At 33.7% G+C, this 12,911-nt stretch overlaps 1 long non-coding RNA gene across 1 annotated transcript in view; it reads left to right on the plus strand.

The window, feature by feature from the left end:
- Nucleotides 1–12,911, plus strand: part of LOC147572036 (uncharacterized) — a 271,873-nt gene that overhangs the window by 237,370 nt on the left and 21,592 nt on the right. Inside the window, exon 3 of the long non-coding RNA XR_015246951.1 lies at nt 5,617–5,767. This is a non-coding gene — a long non-coding RNA (uncharacterized LOC147572036). The remainder of the gene's footprint in view (nt 1–5,616; nt 5,768–12,911) is intronic.

Here is a 12,911-nt window from a genome sequence, read left to right on the forward strand (position 1 = left end):
AAAGTGAAATGGGTTCATCTTTTGAATAATGTTATTGTAGAAACTAAAAATCCAAAAAGATAAACTCTCTGGTGACAACCTAGTGGGAGACTGGACACCTGTGGCTTTATTGATACACAGTGCCTAAAAGTAAACAAAGCATAGTGCAATAAAAGAACTGCCATGCTTACATTTCTGTCTTTTCCAGTTTATTCAGGGACCGGTGTTCATCATCTGCACTGGGTTCTGCTCTTCTCAGTTACACACTTTGACTGTCAGAGCCTAAATATTTATAGAATGAAAGTCCGTGCACCATACCAGTTACAATAGCTAATCTTGTCTTTCTACTGCGATAGAGGACATTTAGACAATGTAAAATTAGATTTTATTTATTATGCCAAAGGATTTTTAGATTCATGGCTATATGCAATGACTTACTTTCAAAATTAACTGATTATTAATGTAGCTCCTGTATTAGAACTATTGCATAGTTTTATTATTATTTGATTTATATGGTCTGTTGTCAACAACAGTAAAAAATCTGTATGCTAATTTTCTAGCCTACAGATATGTATAGCTGTGTTTACGACTCTTTCAGTATAAGGAAAGTCTAAAATATTTTCTGATACTTTAAATCTTGGAAGAGAAAAAAATAAAAGAATTTTAGGGTTGTAGTTTGTGTTAGATATTAAATCGTTTGCCAAATATGACTTATAATGACAATGTTGACAACGTTCTATGGAATTTCAGCACCTCTTTCTTTTTAAGTTAATTTAATTTTTTTAAATTTTTAATTGTTGAGAGAGAGCATAACTGGGGAAGAGGGGCAGAGAGAGAGGAAGGAAGAAAGACTCTTAAGGAGGCTCCCGGCTCAGTGTGAGACCAACATGGGGCTCAGTCGAAACCCCTGGGATCATGACCTAAGCCAAAATCAAGAGTCAGATGCTGAACCAACTGAGCCATCCTGCTCCCCTCAGCACCTCTTTTGGTCTTTACTCAAAACCAAAGCTGTTTCTAAATCTACATGCAGTTCAGATAGCCACCTATGTGTGTGCTTGAGTGATTGAAAATTCCAAGTTACGGGCCCTTGGGATGATTGCATTAATGCACTGTGGTGTGAAGACCACAATTCATTTCAAACCTTTCTCATAGTCACGACTGGAAAGAATATCATGCTTTAATCACATGCTTTAGTTCGTACAAATTAATGTTTTCTCCTCATAGTTCAAAAGAAAATAGCATAAATTTCATGCTCTCACAAATTGACTTTAAACTGTTGATGGATGGCATTTGGAAAGAAGGAAATACTCAGCATCCTCCTGTAACATCTTTCTGTTTTTGAACATTGTCATGTATAGCCCAAGGCATTTAATAAAGCCCCCAGACTATAGTCAGTGATCAAAGAATACGTTAGAAGTGGGGTGTCCATGGGGCTCTCCATGCCATCTTAGGGACCAGACAGTCCAAGGGTCATGGCAGAGGAAGGGCAACATGGTGAATACAGAAGAGCCCGAGTTCAGGTCACCCTATAATTTTACTAGATTTGCAATCTTGGGGAATTTATCTAGTCTTAGTAAGCCTCAGTTTTTTGTGCATCGATGATAATAGAAATGAGAGGCAACAATCTTTTTTTTTTTTTTTTTTTTTTACAGGGGAACAATAGGATGTTGTAGAGTGTGCCCATTAAATGATAATTATGTGATGTGATAGAAGTTCTAGCTAAAGCTACAATGGCAATCATACTGCAATATATAAATAAATCAATAGGTTATTATCTTTAAAAAGAATTTTTTTAATTTATTTATTTTTGAGAGAGAGAGACAAACAGAGTATGAGCAGGGGAGGGGCAGAGAGAGAGAGGGAGACACAGAATCAGAAGCAGACTCCAGGCTCTGATCTGTCAGTACAGAGCCTGACACGGAGCTCAAACCCACGAACCATGAGACCATGACCTGAACCAAAGTCGGACGCTTAACCGACTGAGCCACCCAGGCACCCTGGTTATATATGTTAAACTTACACGATGTTAAACTTACAATATGTTAAACTTACAATATATCAAATGTATTTCAATTAAAAATTAAATAAAAATTTTAATATGTCAAATATATTTTAATTGAAACTTAAATAAAAAAATATAATGTGATCTCCAGAGGCAGACCAGCGGGATTTGAATCCTGGTTTCCTTCATTTGCATGGGACAATTACTTAACCTCTCTAGGCCTTACTTTATTTATTTTAACATTTATTATAGTAATAGTACTGTTTTTTTCTTAGTGTGTTATTGTTAACAAATGAGATTATCCAGGTGAAATATTTAGATTAGAATACCATCTAGAATGGTGTAAGTGCCCAATAAATATTGATGTTTTACTTGTAATTTTCATGTGCTCTATGTGGCCTGAAAGTTTGTATTTTAGCCAGATCATACCAGCTGTGTAGAGAAGGGACTATGTGGAGGAAGGCTTACCCTAGAGGCACAGTAAAAGGTCCTCAACTAAGATGGAACAAGTGGGAATATAAATAAAGTGAATTGATGGATTTCATGTTATTTTTCAGGTAGGACTGAGAAAATTTGCTCACTAAATATGTAGGAAGTGGGAGAAGTTGATAACCTTTTTGTGCCTAGAGCAATAAAAGGTAGATGATGTTCCTATTAGTAGAGATAAAAAAGGCAGGAGAATAAAATTTGGAAGGATAAAGATAATGAAAATAGTTTTAGAAAATAGGTATCTGTACCATTTCTTCAAATAAAGTAGTTTAGTACCAGAAAGAAAGAAAAGAAAAGAGAAAAGAAGAAAAGAGAAGAAAAGAGAAAAGAAAAGAAAAAGTAAAAGAAAAGAAGCGAAAAGAAAAGAAAAGAAGGAAGGAAAGAAGAGACGAAGAAAGAAAGAGGCAGAAAGAAAAATAGGTCCCTATGTCCAGGGCTAATATTACATGACAGTGCAAGAAATGGTAAAAGTTGTTTGGGGGAACATTTACACAAATCTTAGGAATTAGTGAACATGTTTAGAGAATCAGACAGAGCCTCATTTCCTGTCAACCACAACTGCAGTGATTGCTCTTTTGAACAATTTAAGATGCACTTGAGAAAGCTGGCAGGGAAGAAAATAGGAATCTTAATTTTTTGCCTTAATATGAATTAATTAAATTAAATAGCTGGTCTTCTCTTACTGTTCATCTAAAGGTACATGGGCTACTTGAATTTACTGATTTTTGAAATGAGTTATTATTTTGGAGAATATTGGGAATAATATTACAGTGAAAATGCAAAAGGGTACTAGGTATCTGGAAGAAAGAAGGAAGGACAGTTAGAGAAATGCAAATGACAACAAGACATTTTGCCTCATTTGCATCATTACTTAGGGTTGAAACTCATAATTTTTCTAAAGGGATTTTTATAGGTCTTTCATTCATTCAACAAATACATCTTAAGTAACCACTATGTTCTGAGCACTTCTAGGAGCTCAAGATACAGTATGAACAAAAGAGTTAAGGGATCTTCCTCAAAGAGCCGGTATACGCTATTTGGAGGAGAAAAACTAAATTAACAAGTTATCAAAATACACATTGTAAGTTCAGACTGTGATTGGTAAAAATAAAGGAATTAACAATGAGGCATGATACAAGGTAATGGACGTTCTTACTTTGGTTAAGAACCTCATCTTAGGAGATAATGAAATCATTTTCATGTATACTACAGTGATTGTTAGAAGACACATGGACAGTTTATGGACACAGATTTTAAATTAAGGGATTTTATTTATATTAACTATATAATTTTTTTAAAAAAACAAATGAGAGATATTAGGGTATAGTTCTGTATTTTGGAGAAAAATCCAGTTTAAAGAAGAAACTGATGATGTAGGATAAATGGGGAGTCTCAAAAGTGGAATCATAAGTGGTGAACTGTGATGGGATCCTGAGCACAGAGCAACAGCTTTTAGTAGGAAGTGGACATTTCTTCTACTCCAGGAGAGGGAAGCTGAGTATACTGCATAGATGCAGAAAAAGTAATAGTTTTCTTGACAGGACCAAGAAAGATCTCTCCCCTGTTCTTGTTTTTGTTTTTCTCTTCTGTTTCTGTTTTATTCCAGCCCAAGTAGGCAGAGACACATTGAAATTGTTTACCATGATGTGTTGCTGATTTCCAAACTTCTAAATACACTTAATTAAAGCTTTTCCCCTGAGTAAGAAATTCATTTTAATGCAAATGCTGACATACTGAGTAGAGTTTACATTTGTATTCAAAGTTGGAAGGAAAATCTCTTGTGTAAACTATTAGTTCTATAAGAAGGCATATACCCAAAATTGAGCAATTTCATGAATCATTGGTCTCTGCTGTTGCACATAAGGACATTTTTTTTTTTTAGATTATATCTAAAGCACTGCTATGTAGCATTCTAGTCATGTTTGTAGGCCTACAGGGAAACATTACATATTTTTTATAAACAAAATATCTTAATGTACGAAAAGAAAATGTTAGGAAACTTCTTTAATAAGAAACAAAATGCAAAATTAGCAAAATTTTACATACTAAAAAATGAGTTCTTAAAAATGTTGTCTTTGCCTAAGTACAAAATTTTGATATACTGGAAAAGCAAACTCATATTTCAATGTAATTCTTTGTCTGATTAACATGGGAAATGTTCTGAGAGCCTGCATCTCATATGTCATTTGAATCAATTGTGATGCTAATTAGTCCAGAAATCTTCAGTACACTAATTCTTAAATCCTATTTCTTAAATATCTAAGCACAGAATATGAATTTCTTTGTGTTTCTGATTTTCCCTAGGACTTAGATAACTTAAAATCTACATTTTCAGCTACCTATGCCATCATTCTTCTTTTCTATTTGTTAACTCCATGCATATAACATTTTGCATACCAAATTAAAAACAAAAACTAGCATCATGTAAAAATTTTGAAAAATATGGGATCATTCAAACTTTCCAACTTCTGTTCCCTAAATCAACTGTTAGCCTGATAAGCTAGGTTCCCTCTCTTTCATTCATTTGTCATTAATTAATTAATTCAACAAATAGTGATACCTAATATGGTGTTATTAGACATACAGAATAAGATAGTAGAGGCCCCTAGCCTAATGTTTATTGGAAAAAATAGACATTTAACTAATAATTTCAACTGTGGTGAGTGCTAATGAAACATAAGGCAACACAAGGTTTTGTGGAAGTACATGGCTAGCCTGGATTTCACAGACCAGAAGAAAGATGGAAACAATCAGATCATAGAAACATGAGCATTGTCCTACCAATCTTTGACCTTACTTTTCAAACATTGCTTTTTACATTTTTGGCTGGGAAATACACTTGTATAATTTTGGAGAATGATGGTATCCTGCTGCTTGGCCTGAGTAGATTAATAACTTAAGTTCATGGAACAAAAATCATCCTGATTTATATATAATTACAGCATATTTAGTTCAGTCTGATAATGAAACTTTATCTACAGTTGTCCAAACATCTTGAGTCTAGAAATAGCTGTAGGTCTCCAAACAAATCATTTCTAATTTTTATGTGGTAAATGTAATGACAACTTGAGAACTAGCTTCTAAATGAATAATGTCAGAAGATGTATCAGTGTTTCTAATTTGTACTCTTCTTTTTCATTTGGCAGATAAACATTTTCAATGGAGATGATGAAATCAGTGCAGACAAGGCTGCTTTTATTTAGAAGAAGGAATGAAAAGCATGTTTTTTAAGCTAGTGGATTGGCAAATCGAGTCAAAGGTTTTAAAGGATCTGGCTGCTGCCCGACTGATTTAAAGGTATAGATATCTAGATTTGGAAGACTTAATTTGAAACTACTTTTTAAAATATGAATTGCCTGTATAACAAAGTTTGACAGCTTCCCTTTAATTGGTGTCAAGATACATAAAACTTTTGCACCCTTCCACGTCAGAAGAAAATTCTTCATGTGTGATCCCTGGTTAATGAATAGAGTTATATGAAACTGTTTCACATTTTAATGAACTAATATGGATGGTTGGATCTCTGTATGATACATAATACAAGAAATAATCTTGAAATTTATTCGAGGAAGAACGCAGTTTACCAAACTGCAGTCCAGGTTTGTCTACTAGAATTAAATAGTTAAGGTCTAGCAAAAACATAATAAATTTGGATGGATTTTTAGTGGATTTCAAGTACCAAAGAATTCAATTCTTTTCCTTATCCTGTGTAGTAAATTCTATATATGCGATAATTTAAAAATTTTAGTTAACTAAAATCTGTGTGTGTATGTGTGTGTTGTATAATCATATTCATGATCAATGGACAGTCACAGGGATTAAAAAGTGTGCATTTAACAAAAAATACAGATTAATTATATTAGTAGACTCACATAATGTTAGAGCTGTCAGTGACAGAGAGAAAATGTAGTCTTAAATTGCTAGTTAGAAACTGAGACCAAGACAGGGCATACCACGATGATGATGTAGGAAAGAAATAGATGTTGGGACTAGAATCTAGGCCTTATTTATTTATTTATTTATTTATTTATTTATTTATTCCGTGACCATTTATTTATTGGGAATCTGTTATGTGCTAAGCACTTTTCATGGAATCTAAAGAAACAAAGATGAATGTGTATTACACTTCCTAGCTTTTTGTCCTATATGCTAGTACTTCCAGATATTCTTATTTCAACTCTTCAACTTCTTTCTAAAAACATTATACACACACTAGAGGGAAAAAAAATAGAAAAAGTAAGGCTCAGAAGATAAATTTGGGAAATCTATAAAAAATAGAACAAAAAGACAAATAGATGGAAAAGAGAAGAGAAAACTGGAAAACCCTTTCAGGAGATGCACTATCTGAATAAAATGAGTTTCAGAAGGACAGAACAGAGAAAGAAGGAGGAATCATGAAAGTGGATTTCCCAAGACAAAGAACATAAATTTCTTTATGGAAAGAACCTACTGAGCACCCAAGATAATGGATTACATTAAGAATATTATTATCAAGTTAGGAATAATATTAAGAACAAATATAAAGTTCTATTTGCTCACAAAAAGGTAAATAAAAAGATATATAAATATAGTATTAAGAATCAGAATTGTTTCAGAATTCTCAACAGCAATGCTGGAAGGTAGATTGGTAGATTCATATGCTCAATATTCTGAAGGAAAATTAGACCTAACCTAGAGTTCTATACTATTAATCAAGCAGAGACTAGAATAAAGACTTGGAGATGTTCAATATTTCAAAAAAACATATTTCCCACGTACTGATTCTTTTGATGAAACTGTACTATGTGCTTCACAAATATGAGGTAGCAAACCAAAAATGAGAAAAATGTGGGACACTGGAAATAAGAGATTTAATCAAGGAGAGATGAGAAGAGAATCTCTATGATGATAATGGCAGAGAATAGCATGACTTCCTGCTATAAACATAGAGAGACCTAGCCAGGATTTCAACATGTTCCTGTATGTGTGGATCCATATAGTTTAGAGCCTCATAACCATATCATCTTTTCTCCCGAAAGAGTAGATCAGCAGTCAAAACCAATGAATCCCACTTTTACTGATGACATGCAAAGATGATATTATTTGGGTAAGACAGACTAAGGAGACAATAAAGATTACACTGAAGCCGGCTTCTCTCTTCACTCTCTTCTTAGCAAAAGACTTCAGATTCCTGCAGACTACAATTCAGAAAAATAAAACACAAATTTACCCTAATAAGAGAAATTATCCTCTATATGGCCTATGTTCATGTATGCCTAAACTACCCCTGAAAAATATATAAGAAGCTCATAACAATGATTGCCTCTGGGAGGGAGAAATGGTGGCTGAAGGATCAGTGTATAAGAGAATTACTTTTCGTTCATCACTGGTACTTTAGGATTTTGCACAAAAAGTGTGACTGATCTAGATACAAGGTAAAATTAAAATGACGGCAAGAAAATGACTCCTTCCTTCTGAGCCTTCAGTCTTATTAAATGTCTCTTTGAGGTGTTTAGAAGCTCAACAGTTCCACATAAGATTCCACAGAAACAGGGTGATGCTAGGCTCTAGGAGAGGAATGGAATGGAGCTACATAGGAGTTAAGTTTTATATACTATTGAAATTAATTGGTATTAATCAAAACTAGGTACTTATAAGTTAAAATGTTAATTGTATTCTTCAGGGCAAGCATCAAAAATATAATTCCAAAATATAGTAAAAGATAAGGGGATTGAAATAGAACACTAGAAAATATCTATTTAACAGTATCAACAACAAAAATCAAGTTGATAATAGAGGAACAGGAATTAGAAAAAGATATGATAGATGGAAAACAAATGGCAAATGTTGGACAAAAATTCTACATGAATTACATTTAATATAAAATTACAAAATTAAGTATAATTATATTTAATATAAAAAGAGTAAGCACTTCATCTAAAGGCAGAAATTTGCAGGATAAATTTTAAAGAATGATCCAAACATGCTGTCTACAAAGTCACACACACACACATACACACACACACACACACACACACACACACACAAATATATATGACATATATAGGTAAAATATAAAAGGATTGAAACAGATATACCAGAAGAATAGTAACCAAACCAAACTGTACTGCTAAGCAAATATCAGAAAAAATATATTTTAAGACAAAAATTTTTACTAGAGACAAATAGATGTTATAATAATAAAATGGTCATTCCATCAAGAATATATAATAATTATAAACATATATGCACCTGAGCACCATGTGAGAAAACTGTCTTGAACATCCTACCCAACTGAGTACCCAAGATGACTGCAGCCTCCCTCAACACTGTGTAAAACAAAATTGTCCAGTAAACTGAAAGAGTTGTGAAAAATAATAACTGGCTCTTGTTATTTTAAGTTACTAAAAAACAAAACAAAACAAAAACAAAAACAACATATATGCACCTAACAACAGAAGCTCAAAATACATGAAGCAAAATTGGGCACAACTGAAGGAAGCCATAGACAGTTTTACAATAACATTGGGGTACTTTAATAGCCCCCTTTAATAGCAGAACAACTAGACAGAAAATGAAAAAGAAAATAGAAGATTTGAACAACATTCAACCACTAGAATTAACAGACATCTATAGAATGTTCCACCCAACAGCATAAGAACTTACATTCTTTCCAAGTTCACATGGAACATTATCCAGGATAGACCATATGCTAGTCCATAAAATGGATTACAATAAATTTAGAAGGATATAAACAATATAAAGCATGCTCTCAGGCAACAATGGAATGAAATTTGAAATCATTAACAGAAAAATTTTTGAACTCACAAATATGTGGAAATCAAACAATATATTCCTAAATAACTCATGGATCAAAGAAGAAATCATAAGGAGGATTAGAAACACATTGAGATGAATTAAAATGAAAACACAATATAACAATACTTGATTTTCCTGAGGTACTCTTAAAAAGCAGAATAATTAGACAAAGACATCTAAATAACTACAAAAATTGAGGGAAATTTTAAGTCTGGGGACAGCTCAGGAAGAGCAATGGCACACTGAAACGCTGTGTGAACCTGTACCACTTTTCTGAGTATTTTACATACATAAACTTACTGAGTTCTCACTATTACCACATGAATTAGATACTATGTTATCCCAGTTTACAGAAAAGGAAACGAGGGCACTGAGTGATAAAGATTTTCCAACATAAATTAGAGCCATAATCAGAATCCAAGGAATTTGTGTCAACCATATTAAGTTTTAAATTTAGTTTGGAAATATTTTATCCCTAAATATTTTCAAACTCCATATAGGCCATGATGCTTTTCAAGATTCTTGCAATAGACCTATGGTAAGGAAGAAAATACTGATAGAAAGCAATCTCCACTTTTGCTAAGTATACATGTCCTAGAATTCAGTGAATAAATCCTTAGGTTAATAACTATGGGAATATAACATTAATATTAATGTAAAACTCAAAAGGGCAGGGATTATTGGTGAGGAGATTTTAACAGATGATTAATAAAATTTTGGGAAATGGAGATGGAAGGATTAATGTGATTTAAACTTAGATTTACTCCTTTGCAAATGTCCCTCAAGGAAGAAGTCAATAAGAATTTAGCTGATTTTCCTCTAAAACCTTAGTAAGGCTCAGGAATTGGAAGTACCTTAAAACAGACACACATAGTGGACCTGAAAATTGGGAGGTTATTTGGAAATTTGTCTAAGGAATAGATATACCCACCTCCAAATTTCCCAAACCCAAACAACAGTGTGACTCTCCTTTTGCTGTTCCAGTAGAAGTATGATATTGGAGTTCTTAGTAGCACTATGGAAATCAAAAGAAAATGAACAATTCCTTCAAAATTCTGAAGACAACTTTCAGTCTAAAATTAAGATTTTCATTTAGCAATTTTTTTGTACAGCTTTGTACAAACTTTTATTTTGCCTAGACTCTACTATTACACTAAAACTCCAATAATATTGTAAAATTTTAATATAGTAAACAGGAGGCAAAGTTTTTGAAACATTTTTTTTTTTTGCAAAAATTCACTCAACTGTTTTATAATTAAGTACTATGAAACATTTGAAAATATCTCAATTCTACCTTTGTACTCAATTGATCGTTTGGCTAGATATGTAAAGTTATGCTTTGGAGTCTAAAAAATTAGACTTTATATCAGACCAAAATAGTCACTATCTTATCTGGTCCTCGGTCTGTACATTCTTGTGTGTCAATTGTGATTCAGTGTCCCCTTACTTGGTGTTACTCTGCTCACTCTGCTCCCATAAAATACCTCCTTCCAGGAGTTCCTGTTAATTAAGGTTAAACATCTAAAGGAAGAAAATAGCAACAATAGGTAACAATCCTGACAGATTTCCTCTTAAAAGATCTAGCTGAAATTTAAGCAATAAAGTTATCATGACTTATTTGCATTATAAAGCAGATATTGGTGAGACAACACTATTTCATATAATTACTATAAAAAGTAACCTGGAATCTAAAAATTTCCTTGAAGATTTTTATATTTGTCACTAATATGTAAGTTCTCAAAAAATATATCAATAATTTAAAATAATGGTTTTTATGAAATTTGAAAATTTCATATTAAATGTACTTTCATTTATTTATTTATTTATTTATTTATTTATTTATTATTTATTTATTTATTTTTAATGTTTAATTTTGAGAGAGAAACAGAGCGTGGGCAGGGGAGGGGCAGAGAGATTAGGGACACACAGAATCTGAAGCAGTCTCCAGGCTCTGAGCTGTCAACACAGAGCCCCATGTGGGGCTCAAACTCATGAACCACGAGATCAGGACCTGAGCAGAAGTCGGATGCTTAACTGATTAAGCCACCCAGGCACCCCTTAAATGTACTTTTAAATGTAAAAATAGTTATGATTTAGTGTAATTTAAAACTGTCTTGTTCCTCTTGTATATATTCTTTTAGTCAGTGATATAGCCAATCAAATTATATTGAATTCTTACTAAATACAGTTATTGTCCCCACAGAACTGCAATTGATAGTTGAAAATATATTAATATAATATCCCAATCAAATTTTGGTGGAAGAAACCATAATGTGAATTAAGTCAGTCATGTCCAATTTACAAACTGTAAACTATTTGTTACCCCAGGTTTTAAGAACTTGTGTTAAGTGTTGTTTGGATGAGAAGACTTTATTTAAATAGAAGTTTCTTTTTTTTTTTAATTTTAGAGAGAGACACGAATGGGGTAGAGAGAGCACATGAATGGGGTAGAGGAGGAGAGAGAGAGAAAGAGAGAGGGGCGAGAGAGAGAGAGAGAGAGAGAGAGAGAGAGAGAGAATCTTAAGCAGGCTCCATGCTTAGTGCAGAGCCCAACACATTGCTTGATCTCATGATCCTGAAATCATGACCTGAGCCAAAATCAAGACTTGGATGCTCAACGACTGAGCCACTGAGGCACCCCTAGAAATTTCTATTTTTTAATTTTTTTTTCAACGTTTATTTATTTTTGGGACAGAGAAAGACAGAGCATGAACGGGGGAGGGGCAGAGAGAGAGGGAGACACAGAATCGGAAACAGGCTCCAGGCTCTGAGCCATCAGCCCAGAGCCCGACGCGGGGCTCGAACTCCCCGACCGCGAGATCGTGACCTGGCTGAAGTCGGACGCTTAACCGACTGCGCCACCCAGGCGCCGCAAAATTTCTATTTTTTAAAAACAAAGTTTTGATCACTGTGCTCTATTTAGGTAGTCCCTCTTAAACCCACCTCCATTTCCCCATATGTATTGGTGAAGAAAAGACAAACTCCTTGCAGTAGTATTGGGAAACATCTAAGAAAGAATCGGTGACACTGTATTTTATAGGAGATGCTTCTTCTCTAACAAGTATTTATAGAATATGAAATCTGGGAAAATTATCACCCAATTTTCCTCTTCTAGAGGCATGTTCTAAATGATAGGAATCTGTATATCCATGAGCTTTGCTGACATTTTTTATTTGATCCAGAATCTGTATTCTTTCTCAAAGAAAGCATAATAAGCAGCACAATATATTTTGTGCTACTTACTTAACATCTAAATTAAGGTGGATGTTTTAAGATTATTTTCAGGGGCGCCTGGGTGGCGCAGTCGGTTAAGCGTCCGACTTCAGCCAGGTCACGATCTCGCGGTCCGTGAGTTCGAGCCCCGTGTCAGGCTCTGGGCTGATGGCTCAGAGCCTGGAGCCTGCTTCCGATTCTGTGTCTCCCTCTCTCTCTGCCCCTCCCCCGTTCATGCTCTGTCTCTCTCTGTCTCAAAAATAAATAAACGTTAAAAAAAAAAATTTTTTAAAAAAAAAAAGATTATTTTCAGAGAGAAGGTGTATAGTTCAAATTATTTGGCTGTATTTCACAGTATTGTTACAAAATTGTCAAACAATGGCTGGGCTCCAGTATAGTTCTCAGTTCCTGTGTTCCATTGGGACACTGG

This window comes from Puma concolor, chromosome F2 (assembly GCF_028749965.1).
Source record: "Puma concolor isolate L17-30 chromosome F2, mPumCon1.1.hap2, whole genome shotgun sequence".
Classification (NCBI taxonomy): domain Eukaryota; kingdom Metazoa; phylum Chordata; class Mammalia; order Carnivora; family Felidae; genus Puma; species Puma concolor.